The 15,363-nt window shown below is 46.3% G+C and overlaps 1 non-coding gene across 1 annotated transcript; it reads left to right on the top strand.

The window, feature by feature from the left end:
* Positions 1-14,590: 14,590 nt before the first annotated feature.
* TRNAY-GUA (transfer RNA tyrosine (anticodon GUA)) lies at positions 14,591-14,681 on the top strand. The gene is given in 2 exon segments: positions 14,591-14,627; positions 14,646-14,681. It is a non-coding gene; the product is annotated as a tRNA-Tyr (tRNA).
* The last annotated feature ends 682 nt before the right edge of the window (positions 14,682-15,363 follow it).

Genomic DNA, 15,363 nt, shown 5'->3' with positions numbered 1-15,363 from the left:
CATCCTTGGGGCTCCAAAGTCCACGAGAATAGTTAACATGAGAGCAGAGTTAAAATTACCTACCATAAGTGAGAGAATCTTGTCTATTAGCACAGTTTTCGGCGTGAAGGCATTGAGTAGATCTAGACAACACATGAAGTTTCAAGCTAAACTTTCTAATATGCTACACTCACCTGAGGTCTATAGAAGAAGAACGAAATCTGATTATGTATATTGGTTCTACAAGGTAGCCAACTCCATCAAAATATTAAATATGTACCCAACTCGACTAATGATTAATCAGCCAATTACTCCATGGGATAACTGGGATCTATCAGTTGATTTTGTAAATGCGCCCAAGAAAGATAGTGTGCACACTACATTGTTAAAACAGTTAACACTGAAAAGCATCACTGAAAGTACTCAGAGTATGGGTAACGATGTTTATCAGTGCTATACCGACGGCTCTGTAGAAGAAGGTGGACGATGTACCGGATGTGCATGTAACATATTTGAACAATCTTCTCTCGTACATACAGCAATGAAGCGCGTCAATGACTGGGCAAGTACAACTCAAACCGAACTTGCAGGCATATACCTTGCCACTGAATTTTTAAAAGACAAAGGCAGTGGACTTATATACTGTGACTCGCAGAGTGCACTCCTGGCATTGAACGCACATAGTAGTGACACCCAGAAAATAGTCAGTGATATTCGAATGAATGTTTTAGCTGCCAAAGAAAACAGATTTGAGATTAAATTCCTATGGATACCATCACATGTTGGCATCTCAAGGCATGACACTGTTGATATGCTTGCTAAGTCAGCTTGCAGAAAACCAGTGGTAGAAATTGATATGGGTGTTTCATTAGCAGTGACAAAGAGAATACTTAAACAAATATCTAATGAAAATCTCACCGACCTAACAAATTCTCAAAGACCTGAAAGTTGTAGCATTAAATATTATGATAGATATCGTGAGGAGACATTCACATATGGGACTAATAGAACAAGAACCCGGCAATGTGATGTTATAGTGGCCAGAATACGCCTGGGATATAGACGTATCTGGCAGCTTTCTCAAAACCCAAATGTCGAGTACACAATGTGTCAACTTTGTGAAAGAGAAAACATGCACTCTCTTGAACATTATATTGTAGAATGTCCCATACTGACTGACTTTCGCCCTCCTGGGCTAAGGTATGCTGAACTCTGTAGTTACTATATGAGTACTGGAACACTTGATGATATATTGGACTTGTATCCAAAATTGACCATGTAATGTATCAATCATACAATGTATGTATGTGATGTAACTATATAACCTGAGCTTGTAAAAGCACCTTCATCACCTTCAGTGATTAAGTGCTTAATTGCACATTAGTTTCTTTATCAGCTACCTCACCCTGTCAGGGTAAATGAGACAAATGTATGTGAATGCATGTATGTGTGTATATATGTATGTGTATGTGTGTGTGTGTATGTATATGTATGGGTATAAAGCATATATGGAAGCTGATCAGAATTACATTTCACCTTTGTGAATGTACATTAATGACACTATGTAAAAGACACATCTAATACTTTATGTAGGGCATACGTAAATCTGTGTATCTATGTATTTACGTATGTAGGTTAGCTTAGCATTTTAAAAGCACCGAATCACCTTCTGTGGTTGAGTGTTCAATAAACCCTTGAACTGTATGTTTAACACTTCTCTAACCCTGTCCATGGAGGACAGAAGAAAATGTATATATGCTGGTTAGCATTGTAAATGTGTGGCCACGTCTGTGGTAGAAAATAATAATAAAAAAAAAAAAAAAAAAAAAAAAAAAAAAAAAAAAAAACTCCTGCCTGCATCTCCAGCTTTCGCACTAGTCTCTGGTGTGGCACTGTGTCAAAGGCTTTCTGGCAATCCAAAAATATGCAGTCTGCCCATCTCTCTCTTTCTTGACTGATTCTTGTTGCCTGATCGTAGAATTCAATTAATCTAGAGAGGCATAACTTGCCGTCCCTGAAACCAAGTTGGTGTTGTGTCACAAAGTTCCTTCGCTCCAGATGTTCCACTAGCTTTTTCCGCACAATTTTCTCCAATAACTTGCATGGTATGCAAGTTAGGGACACTGGCCTGTAGTTCAGTGCCTCCTGTCTATCCCCCTTCTTGTATATCGGGACTACGTTTGCCGGGTTTGTAAGGTTGAAGTTAGAGGGTTGGGGTTTGTAAGGTTGCGGTTAGAGGGGTTTGGGTTTGTGAGGATGCAGTTAGAATGGTTGGGGTTTGTAAGGTTGAAGTTAGAGGGGTTGGGGCTTGTATAGTTGAATTTGGAGGGTTGGGGGGTTGGTTTGGCTGCACGGTAGAAACGCACAACTTTGAGGAAATACAGGGCACAAGACTCAGAATCTGGGAATAATGATATCTGACGACCTTACGTTTAGTGAAGATAACCAAATGTACCTTCAGCCAGGAAAATCATATAGCTGTATTTTTAGAACATTCAGCCCCAGGGGTTCCACCACAATGTTAATACTAAATCATTGGTGTTGTTCCGCCTTGAGTACTGCTCGGTACTCACTCCCACTTTCCGAGCAGGAGAGAATACACATAACATATACGGCAAGCATAGATACGATAAAGCATCTAAATTATTTAAATTATTGTGAAATGCCGAACGAACCGGGTTGTAGTGGATTTGTTGGCCTGCCAGACTCCTCTCCAAGTAAACACAAGGTAAACTACAGGGTTTGGAGGGTTGGAGGTTTGTAGCGGTACTTTTTGAGGGTTTGGGTTTGAAGAGTTACTGGGTTTGGAGGGTTAGGGATTAAGAGGATTAGGGATTAGGAGGGTTGGGAGTGTGGAGGGATATGGGTTTTGAAGGATTAATGGGTTTGGAGGGTTGGATTTGGTGGGGTTGAAGGTTAGGATGGTTGGGGGTTTGCAGGGTTATTGGGTTTGGAGATTTGTAGTGTTAATCGGTTTAGAGAGCTGGGGGTTTGGAGGGCTGTGGGTTTGTGGGGTTGGGGTTCGGAGGCTTTGTAGGGTTAGTTGGGTTGGATTGTTGGGGTTGAAGGGCTAGTGGATTTAAAGGGTGAGGGGATTGAACTAAGTGGATCTGGAGAGTTGTGGAGTTGTAGAGTCCGGACAGTTTAGGTTTTGGAGGGTTGAGAAAAAAAAATCTACGTTGCAACATTTTTATTTTTTAACTCATTAACTGTGGGGGCTCCCGTTTTTCTCTCTTCTTATACCCAAAAAATCTGCATTTAATACTGGTGGCCGGATGAAACATACGCGGCTAGGAGCCAGGCTAGGGACCAGGCTAGGGGCCAGGCTAGGAGCCAGGCTAGGGACCAGGCTAGGGGCCAGGCTAGGAGCCAGGCTAGGGGCCCAGGACACTAGCCGCAATGTTATTAGAGCTCTGAACGCGCAATACATGACCCAACCCACACACCACACTCTGAATTCTTATTCCAAAAGAAATAACTGTCTTTCTGCTACTACTTCAGCGCCTCGCGTTAACATGCACGATGAGTGGACCCTCAAGTAGGACCTAGAGTACATGGTGTGGGTCTAGAGTACATGGTGTGGGTCTAGAGTACATGGTGTGGGCCTAGAGTACATGGTGTGGGTCTAGAGTACATGGTGTGGGCCTAGAGTACATGGTGTGGGTCTAGAGTACATGGTGTGGGTCTAGAGTACATGGTGTGGGTCTAGAGTACATGGTGTGGGCCTAGAGTACATGGTGTGGGCCTAGAGTACATGGTGTGGGTCTGGAGTACATGGTGTGGGCCTAGAGTACATGGTGTGGGTCTAGAGTACATGCTGTGGGCCTAGAGTACTTGGTGTGGGTCTAGAGTACATGGTGTGGGTCTAGAGTACATGGTGTGGGTCTAGAGTACATGGTGTGGGCCTAGAGTACATGGTGTGGGCCTAGAGTACATGGTGTGGGTCTGGAGTACATGGTGTGGGCCTAGAGTACATGGTGTGGGTCTAGAGTACATGCTGTGGGCCTAGAGTACTTGGTGTGGGTCTAGAGTACTTGGTGTGGGTCTAGAGTACATGATGTGGGTCTAGAGTACATGGTGTGGGTCTGGAGTACATGGTGTGGGTCTAGAGTACTTGGTGTGGGTCTAGTGTACATGCTGTAGACCTAGAGTACTTGGTGTGGGTCTAGAGTACATGGTGTGGGTCTAGAGTACATGGGTGGGTCTAGAGTACTTGGTGTGGGTCTAGAGTACATGGTGTGGGTTTAGAGTACATGGTGTGGGTCTGGAGTACATGGTGTGGGTCTGAAGTACATGGTGTGGGTCTAGAGTACATGGTGTGGGTCTAGAGTACTTGGTGTGGGTCTAGAGTACATGGTGTGGGTCTAGAGTACATGGTGTGGGTCTAGAGTACTTGGTGTGGGTCTAGAGTACATGGTGTGGGTCTAGAGTACTTGGTGTGGGTCTAGAGTACATGGTGTGGGTCTAGAGTACATGGTGTTGGTCTAGAGTACAGGGTGTGGGTCTAGAGTACTTGGTGTGGGTCTAGAGTACATGGTGTGGGTCTAGAGTACATGGTGTGGGTCTAGAGTACATGGTGTGGGTCTAGAGTACATGGTGTGGGTCTAGAGTACTTGGTGTGGGTCTAGAGTACTTGGTGTGGGTCTAGAGTACATGGTGTGGGTCTAGAGTACATGGTGTGGGTCTAGAGTACATGGTGTGGGTCTAGAGTACATGGTGTGGGTCTAGAGTACATGGTGTGGGTCTGAAGTACATGGTGTGGGTCTAGAGTACATGGTGTGGGTCTAGAGTACTTGGTGTGGGTCTAGAGTACATGGTGTGGGTCTAGAGTACATGGTGTGGGTCTAGAGTACATGGTGTGGGTCTAGAGTACATGGTGTGGGTCTAGAGTACATGGTGTGGGTCTAGAGTACTTGGTGTGGGTCTAGAGTACATGGTGTGGGTCTAGAGTACATGGTGTGGGTCTAGAGTACATGGTGTGGGTCTAGAGTACATGGTGTGGGTCTGAAGTACATGGTGTTGGTCTAGAGTACATGGTGTGTGTCTAGAGTACTTGGTGTGGGTCTAGAGTACTTGGTGTGGGTCTAGAGTACATGGTGTGGGCCTAGAGTACATGGTATGGGTCTAGAGTACATGGTGTGGGTCTAAAGTACATGGTGTGGGTCTAGAGTACTTGGTGTGGGTCTAAAGTACATGGTGTGGGTCTAGAGTACATGGTGTGGGTCTAAAGTACATGGTGTGGGTCTAAAGTACATGGTGTGGGTCTAGAGTACATGGTGTGGGTCTAAAGTACATGGTGTGGGTCTAGAGTACTTGGTGTGCGTCTAAAGTACATGGTGTGGGTCTAGAGTACATGGTGTGGGTCTAGAGTACATGGTGTGGGTCTAAAGTACATGGTGTGGGTCTAGAGTACGTGGTGTGGGTCTAGAGTACATGGTGTGGGTCTAGAGTACATGATGTGGGTCTAGAGTACATGGTGTGGTTCTAGAGTACATGGTGTGGATCTAGAGTACATGGTGTGGGTCTAGAGTACTTGGTGTGGGTCTAGAGTACATGGTGTGGGTCTAAAGTACATGGTGTGGGTCTAGAGTACATGGTGTGGGTCTAGAGTACTTGGTGTGGGTCTAGAGTACATGGTGTGGGTCTGAAGTACATGGTGTGGGTCTAGAGTACATGGTGTGTGTCTAGAGTACTTGGTGTGGGTCTAGAGTACTTGGTGTGGGTCTAGAGTACATGGTGTGGGCCTAGAGTACATGGTATGGGTCTAGAGTACATGGTGTGGGTCTAAAGTACATGGTGTGGGTCTAGAGTACTTGGTGTGGGTCTAAAGTACATGGTGTGGGTCTAGAGTACATGGTGTGGGTCTAAAGTACATGGTGTGGGTCTAAAGTACATGGTGTGGGTCTAGAGTACATGGTGTGGGTCTAAAGTACATGGTGTGGGTCTAGAGTACTTGGTGTGGGTCTAGAGTACATGGTGTGGGTCTAAAGTACATGGTGTGGGTCTAGAGTACATGGTGTGGGTCTAAAGTACTTGGTGTTGGTCTAGAGTACATGGTGTGGGTCTAGAGTACATGGTATGGGTCTAGAGTACATGGTGTGGGTCTAAAGTACATGGTGTGGGTCTAGAGTACAAGGTGTGGGTCTAAAGTACATGGTGTGGGTCTAGAGTACATGGTGTGGGTCTAAAGTACATGGTGTGGGCCTCGAGTACATGCTGTGGGCCTAGAGTACTTGGTGTGGGCCTCGAGTACATGCTGTGGGCCTAGAGTACTTGGTGTGGGCCTCGAGTACATGCTGTGGGCCTAGAGTACTTGGTGTGGGCCTCGAGTACATGCTGTGGGCCTAGAGTACTTGGTGTGGGCCTCGAGTACATGCTGTGGGCCTAGAGTACTTGGTGTGGGCCTCGAGTACATGCTGTGGGCCTAGAGTACATGGTGAGGGTCTAAAGTACATGCTGTGGGCCTAGAGTACATGGTGAGGGTCTGAAGTTCATGCTGTGGGCCTAGAGTACATGGTGAGGGTCTAAAGTTCATGCTGTGGGCCTAGAGTACATGGTGAGGGTCTAAAGTTCATGCTGTGGGCCTAGAGTACTTGGTGTAGGCCTCGAGTAGCTGACTTAGTCATGGAGAACAAAATTAAAAAAGAAAAACAGGTGAGAGAAGGGAGCTATTGAGTGATGGCAGGTGAAAGAAGGCAGACAATAAGAAAGGGCAGATGAAAGAAGAAAATAGGTCCTGAGAGATGGCAGGAGAAAGAAGGCAGGTACTGAAAAAAGGCAGTTCTTTCCTCCCCACGAAACACCTGTGGAGGATTCTCCCAGGCGAAGGGCAATTTGTTCGCTTATTTTCCTTTATAATACTGGTGGCGCTACAGCCGTCCGGCGTGAAGACAGGTAGTGACCCTCTGTCCTGCGTGACAGTGAATACTAGCATTAACCTCAATTTAATAAGACTATCAAAATCCTCAGATTAGGCAAAATTGTAATTAATTTTGTCAATAAAGATGTTAATAATAATAGTGAGGTAAGGCTATGGGAGATGTGGAACGTGTGGAGGATATCCAGCAGTGACTGGGTACCTGGTTGTAAGCTGATTGGGGGGATCGCGTTCCAGGGAACAGCTAGTTGGGTTAATGCCAGTTGTCGCTAACTTCAATACTCATTTGTATTAAAACATTAAAACTACAAAACAGATTCTTTGAAACTAACTAAATTGTGGGAGGAGGAGCCGGCGCACCGCACATGGGCATGCATTACGAACGACCCGATATATCAGCCAGAGGCCCTGGCTGTGATGGCCATATGGACCTGCGGGATACGAAAACAAACAACCTGATTGACCGGATAATCACCAGAGAGGGCTGGTCAAAGGCCGGGCTGCGACAGAAAAACTATCGAAACCATCAACAGGTAAAACAGAACGAGCGGATGATAATTTGAGGCACAGTGATGTTAGAAGAAATATTTCAAGTATAAGATTATTGAGCAAATGAAATGCACTAGAAGGAGATATAATGGAATTAAATTTAAAAGTGGTTTCAAATGTATATATGACAGGGAACAGGAGGATCGGGAGCCACTGTATTTGACAGTCTATAGATGGTCAGGTTAGGTTAGTTAACCTGCGAACCTTCAAACACATTCAGACGAGTACACATACACCCAGGGGAGCCGGTCGGACGAGCGGACAGCACACTGGACTTGTGATCCTGTGGTCCCGGGTTCGATCCCGGGCGCCGGCGAGAAACAATGGGCAGAGTTTCTTTCACCCTATGCCCCTGTTACCTAGCAGTAAAATAGGTACCTGGGAGTTAGCCAGCTGTCACGGGCTGCTTCCTGGGGGTGGAGGCCTGGTCGAGGACCGGGCCGCGGGGACACTAAAAAGCCCCGAAATCATCTCAAGATAACCTCTCAAGAAGATACACAAGCAACTCATCCCCCAACCCTGATTCATGCCCCCACCACTAACCGCCCCCACGCCACCCCCACCTACTCCAGACAGTGACACACAGGTGATAAATCCAATTTCCGACGTTCCCGAGCGACCTGACGGAGAGATCGTAGACACCGTGGAGGACACATTACCCTCTCGCCTTTATGGGTCGTAACTACCCTCTCTCTCCCATACCCCATTCCCCCCAACCCAGTACCTGAGCCCCCCACCAACCCCACACAAAATCCCCCCCCCCCTCACTATCAGCCCCAGCCTGGCGTAAATTATACGCCCGGGACAAAACACGTTCATCCAGGTACTCTTTCATCCCTGTAGTTTTTGTTGTCAGCGGCGACGCTGCGAACGACAGAGAATTCAATTATGATGTAATTTTTTTCTATTTTTTTGATGGGATTTTATGTATCCATGTCGTTATGAACATTGTGAGAGGTGAACACCGGTGAGTTATGAACAGTGTGAGAGGTGAACACCGGTGAGTTATGAACAGTGTGAGAGGTGAACACCGGTGAGTTATGAACATTGTGAGAGGTGAACACCGGTGAGTTATGAACATTGTGAGAGGTGAACACCGGTGAGTTATGAACAGTGTGAGAGGTGAACACCGGTGAGTTATGAACACTGTGAGAGGTGAACACCGGTGAGTTATGAACATTGTGAGAGGTGAACACCGGTGAGTTATGAACATTGTGGGAGGTGAGCACCGGTGAGTTATGAACATTGTGAGAGGTGAACACCGGTGAGTTATGAACACTGTGAGAGGTGAACACCGGTGAGTTATGAACATATGAGAGGTGAACACTCCTACCTCTCCCGGGGCAGGTACTTCTGCTGCCTCTCTCTGCAAAGCACATTTTCCTGAGCCTGAAATTTAATCTCTTCCTGTAACTGCACATGGAATCAGTTCCTACTGTATTTGTGCCAGTTAATGAGCGTCTGTATCTATACACCTGCTTATATACCAAATGTTTTTAGTTCTTCCCGGAGGGGCGAGTTTATTTGGCAGCGTCACTCATCCTGTGAGTGAACACACCGCCACAGTGACAGCATGGGGCAGCGTCACTCATCCTGTGAGTGAACACACCGCCATAGTGACAGTATGGGGCAGCGTCACTCATCCTGTGGGTGAACACACCGCCACAGTGACAGCATGGGGCAGCGTCACTCATCCTGTGAGTGAACACACCGCCACAGTGACAGCATGGGGCAGCGTCACTCATCCTGTGAGTGAACATACCGCCATAGTGACAGCATGGGGCAGCGTCACTCATCCTGTGAGTGAACACATCGCCATAGTGACAGTACTGGGCAGCGTTACTCATCCTGTGAGTGAACACACCGCCACAGTGACAGCATGGGGCAGCGTCACTCATCCTGTGAGTGAACACACCGCCATAGTGACAGTATGGGGCAGCGTCACTCATCCTGTGGGTGAACACACCGCCACAGTGACAGCATGGGGCAGCGTCACTCATCCTGTGAGTGAACACACCGCCACAGTGACAGCATGGGGCAGCGTCACTCATCCTGTGAGTGAACATACCGCCATAGTGACAGCATGGGGCAGCGTCACTCATCCTGTGAGTGAACACATCGCCATAGTGACAGTACTGGGCAGCGTTACTCATCCTGTGAGTGAACATACCGCCATAGTGACAGCATGGGGCAGCGTCACTCATCCTGTGAGTGAACACACCGCCACAGTGACAGCATGGGGCAGCGTCACTCATCCTGTGAGTGAACACACCGCCATAGTGACAGCATGGGGCAGCGTCACTCATCCTGTGAGTGAACACACCGCCACAGTGACAGCATGGGGCAGCGTCACTCATCCTGTGAGTGAACACACCGCCACAATGACAGCATGGGGCAGCGTCACTCATCCTGTGGGTGAACACACCGCCACAGTGACAGCATGGGGCAACGTCACTCATCCTGTGAGTGAACACACCGCCACAGTGACAGCATGGGGCAGCGTCACTCATCCTGTGAGTGAACACACCGCCACAGTGACAGCATGGGGCAGCGTCACTCATCCTGTGAGTGAACACACCGCCACAGTGACAGCATGGGGCAGCGTCACTCATCCTATGAGTGAACATACCGCCATAGTGACAGCATGGGGCAGCGTCACTCATCCTGTGAGTGAACACATCGCCATAGTGACAGTACTGGGCAGCGTTACTCATCCTGTGAGTGAACATACCGCCATAGTGACAGCATGGGGCAGCGTCACTCATCCTGTGAGTGAACACACCGCCATAGTGACAGCATGGGGCAGCGTCACTCATCCTGTGAGTGAACACACCGCCATAGTGACAGCATGGGGCAGCGTCACTCATCCTGTGAGTGAACACACCGCCATAGTGACAGCATGGGGCAGCGTCACTCATCCTGTGAGTGAACACACCGCCACAGTGACAGCATGGGGCAGCGTCACTCATCCTGTGAGTGAACATACCGCCATAGTGAGAGCATGGGGCAGCGTCACTCATCCTGTGAGTGAACACACCGCTACAGTGACAGCATGGGGCAGCGTCACTCATCCTGTGAGTGAACATACCGCCATAGTGACAGTATGGGGCAACGTCACTCATCCTGTGAGTGAACACACCGCCATAGTGACAGTATGGGGCAACGTCACTCATCCTGTGAGTGAACACACCGCCATAGTGACAGCATGGGGCAGCGTCACTCATCCTGTGAGTGAACACACCGCCATAGTGACAGCATGGGGCAGCGTCACTCATCCTGTGAGTGAACACACCGCTACAGTGACAGCATGGGGCAGCGTCACTCATCCTGTGAGTGAACACACCGCCATAGTGACAGTATGGGGCAACGTCACTCATCCTGTGAGTGAACACACCGCCATAGTGACAGTATGGGGCAACGTCACTCATCCTGTGAGTGAACACACCGCCATAGTGACAGCATGGGGCAGCGTCACTCATCCTGTGAGTGAACACACCGCCATAGTGACAGCATGGGGCAGCGTCACTCATCCTGTGAGTGAACACACCGCCATAGTGACAGCATGGGGCAGCGTCACTCATCCTGTGAGTGAACACACCGCCATAGTGACAGCATATGCAGCACCAATCAATAGGAAGAAGACCCGCTGGGTTGATCATGTGATCACTAGTACCCCACCCGCAGCTGGGACTTGCTTAACTGTCTCTGTGTCCGCTTCCTTTGTTATTTTTCTGTGTATTATGTATCAAGTGTATGTGTCTGCATGTCTGCCTGTAGGTACACAAGTCTCCACCTGTATAAAGTGTATCACTGTATGTACTTAGACGTATAATTCTCGTAAATCCATAAGGCCAGCCGTTGCTGACCTCGGGCGTAGGGATGAGCATCTACCTTGAGGTTACCTTGAGGTGCTTCCGGGGCTCAGTGTCCCCGCGGCCCGGTCGTCGACCAGGCCTCCTCCCCTCCCCCAGAGTACCACGCCCTCACACCAGCCATCTGATGTGGGAGGGCGGCAGGAACGGAAGGAAGGGGAGGATGAAGGAACACGAAGGAGGGAGGGGGGATATAGCACTACAAGGATGGAATGATGAAGTAACCCAAGGATGGCAGAACAGAAGTGACGGAGGGAGAGGAAAGAATGTAAGGGAGAGTGATCCAAGTACCGCCCTCAGCCCGTCCTCCAGCCAGTCCACAGTCTGTAGACTGTGGAGTACAGAACTGACGGAGAGTATGACCTGAGAGGTGTAGAGAGAGTACAAACCTGAATGTATCTTGCCCAAGATACAATCTTCATTGTTAACTTACTGTGTAACCAAAAATGGAATTTTCTCAGATATAAAGTAATATTAATATACCAGATTTTATAATTTCGTACATAGTTAACCCAACGACGAGGGTTAACTATGCACAGCTATCCACAACTATATACAGCTTGGACGAGTATGACTCCAGTAGAGTCTAAAACCTGCACCGACATAGACATTGTGACGGCAAGTGATATCATAGTTAGGTCAACTTAGGTTAGATTAGTTAGGTTTGAATAGGTTACGTTTATGTAGAAAACAGCATGGACGTACGGGGAGGTACACATTTTCTCAGGACTTTTCTCAGGGGCCACACCCTGCTCCGTGTAGTGTGGCCCCACACTATATACACATGGTCACAGCCCCACGCTATATCTCATCATTAAGGAGGTGCACGTCACACCCCTTTCTCACCTTATTTGTGGCTTCCTGGTGTAGTGGTTAGGGGATAGAGAGTCGTCAGGTGTAGAGGGGGACGCGGGTACGAGTCGTATAGACAGCAGATATAGGAGGGGATAGGGCGTACACAGCAAACATGGGATGGGGATAGGACGTAGACCGCAGATATGGGAGGGGTTTGGGTGTGGGAGTAGTGGTGGCAACATGACCGCTGCGAGTCGGGTCCACAGTGTAGGAGGAAGCAACTACTCACAGCGGAGAAAATCAGTACGAGATACAGACTAAGACTAATTTGAGGGCAGTAAAAATTCAGATAATATTCATAATGTCTAAAGATAATTAAGTAGCATTATTTATATTATTATGACTATCTTTATTATTTTATTATTATCATTATTATGATTTCTGACAAAACTGTGACAAAAATTGTAATGAACAGGAATGACAGCATCAACAGTTTGGGCGTGAACAATTCACTGAAGCAAACGGTAGCTTCTTCTCCTGACCCCGCCTGTCACGACGCATCAATGACGTGCAACCGGCAATCTTAGCCGGGTTCTCACGAGTCCTGTCATCAAGAAACGTTTCCACCACAACAGCCACATCAGGACGACCAGTGTTCACAAGACCATGTGTGTGTGTGATTCCCACAATTCTTATCTTCAATCCTCTTCGTGTTTGCAAATTGTTTATATGGTGGTTGAGCTCGTGGCTGTAAGGCCAATGGTGTGTGCAATTCTGTCGTGTTGTGAATAAACAATCTCTCCCACCTGCAGTAGAGATTGAGTATGGGTAGCAAGGCTGACGAGTGCAGTACACGTTTAAGTGTGTGTATACCAGATATGAATATTTCTTGCTCTGCTCCGAGATTGTCTAAATCTTCGATCCGGTCTATCTAAACTTGTTTTTATAGGATGCTCTCTCTCTCTCTCTCTCTCTCTCTCTCTCTCTCTCTCTCTCTCTCTCTCTCTCTCTCTCTCTCTCTCTCTCTCTCTCTCTCTATCTCTCTCTCTCTCTCTCTCTCTCTCTCTCTCTCTCTCTCTCTCTCTCTCTCTCTTTCTCTCTCTCATTTTCCTCCCCACTGAAAACGCACACATAAAATATAACATCAGAATATATAAATATAACATAGAACATAATTAACTTTGATTGCAGTGAAAAATCGTTGCTGACAATACTATAAAATGCTCGTGTTTTACCCTGCAATTAGCAATATTCAGAGCCCACGGGGTATAAATGTAAATAACTAGAGTTTTTTGTTACCAGTGATAGCGTAACATTGCAGGAATTACAATCTCCTGTCCATGCACCACGGCTAATCACGAAGTCATTATTTATTTTTTTTAGCTAAATATATATATATATATATATATATATATATATATATATATATATATATATATATATATATGGCTCTTGTATTTTGCCAAAAAAAAGGGGAAGAAAATATGTTTTATATCAGTTAATAGTTGTACTGTTATATAACTATAACACTACAACTGGAATATAACTCTGAATTTATCCTCATTTTAACTATATCTTTGCTTGGTACTTGAGAGGTGACATATACGCGGATCACTGTACAGGATATATGCTGATCACTGTACAGGATACACGCTGGTCACTGTAAGGGATACACGCTGGTCACTGTACGGGATACACGCTGGTCACTGCCGAAAATTTGAAGGAAGAGGACTGCTAAATACAGGAGTTACATGCGAGCTATATCACCGCCATCACGACACGAATGTACTTAGTACCTTGAACGCTGCATATGGATGAGTTTCCAGCGTCACCTTGTTGCAGTCCGTCAGGTTAAGCACCAATGAGTCAGGCTAGTAAATGGATTCTTTACCAAACGGACACAGTCTCGCCCTAGACTCACGTCCGCTCGACTAATAGGATGTACGAATTTTACGCTTTCGTATCCAACGTTACATGCGCAGCCTACTATGACAAGTGACAACTCACAAATATCTTCGGTTTCTATATGCATCGGACTCGATAGGTTATGTGAGGTGTTTGGGTTTGTGTGTGTTCTGGTTAGCGTAAGAGGCCCAGGGGGCCAGATTCACGAAGCAGTTACGCAAGTACTTACGAACGTGTACATCTTTCCTCAATCTTTGACGGCTTTGGTTACATTTATTAAACAGTTTAAAAGCATGATAACTTCCCAATCAACTGTTGTTATTGTTATAAACAGCTTGCTGAACACAAGCAAGAACACTGTGTGAACACTGTTCTTAATGTTACCATAGTGGGTTGTGTACACTGGCCTTAGTGTTAACACAGTGGGTTGTGAACACTGCTTAGTTTTATTTTTTTACATAATTTGGTTGAAAACAGTTGAGTGGCAGGTCCAAAGAGCTGTAGCTCAACCCACACAAGCACAACTAGGTGAGTACACCCCATGGTATACAGGTCACCTCTGAGAGTTCTTCAAGACGAAGGCATTTCAACAATAGCAACAATCCCTTCAGCTCCTTCGATAGCTCAGTTGGTAGAGCGGTGGACTGTAGTCGGTTCTCAAAGCAGACATCCATAGGTCACTGGTTCGAATCCGGTTCGAAGGACATGTGTTTTTTTTTACCAATGTTTAGATTATGTTATGTTTAATAAATCTCAATTTATAATATTACAGACCATTGGACCCATATTTAAAATGTATCTTAATGATTAGTTTTGTTCATCATGTAAATTTTGACTCTATGTAATTGTGAAAGGTGTACTGTAAGTAGGAATAACGAGTAAAGTGGGGCGTTGGATTAAAATTCAACGCCCCACTTTACTCGTTATTGGATTTTGGGCGTTATTGGATATTGGACGTTGGATTTTAAACTTTCTGTCAAAGAGAAAGCAGAGAGTGACGGTCAGTCAAATAAGATCAATAACAAGTGCAGTGAAAAGCTATGTACCCGAGGGCATAGTCCTCGCACCTCTGTTATTTATCATTCTTATCTCGGATATAGACAAAAATACTAGCAACTGCTTCGTGTCATCCTTTGCAGATCATACAAAAATAATCATGAAAATTACCTGTGTAGAAGACACTGTAAAAGCAGATACTACAGGCAGATATTAATAAAGTCTTCGATTGGGCAACTGAAATTAACATGATGTTTAATGGCGATAAGTTCCACGTACTTAGGTATGGTGGATACGAGGAACGTAAACGAAACACAGGGTACAGGACACAATCAGAAGATTGCTTTCATTCTATACTCATGGAGGGAAAGCAACATGTAAAAGATCTTT

This window comes from Procambarus clarkii, chromosome 18, assembly GCF_040958095.1.
Source record: "Procambarus clarkii isolate CNS0578487 chromosome 18, FALCON_Pclarkii_2.0, whole genome shotgun sequence".
In the NCBI taxonomy this organism is placed as follows: Eukaryota; Metazoa; Arthropoda; class Malacostraca; order Decapoda; family Cambaridae; genus Procambarus; species Procambarus clarkii.
The sequence above is the reverse complement of the archived record's forward strand: the minus strand, read 5'-3'. Positions and strand labels throughout refer to the sequence as shown.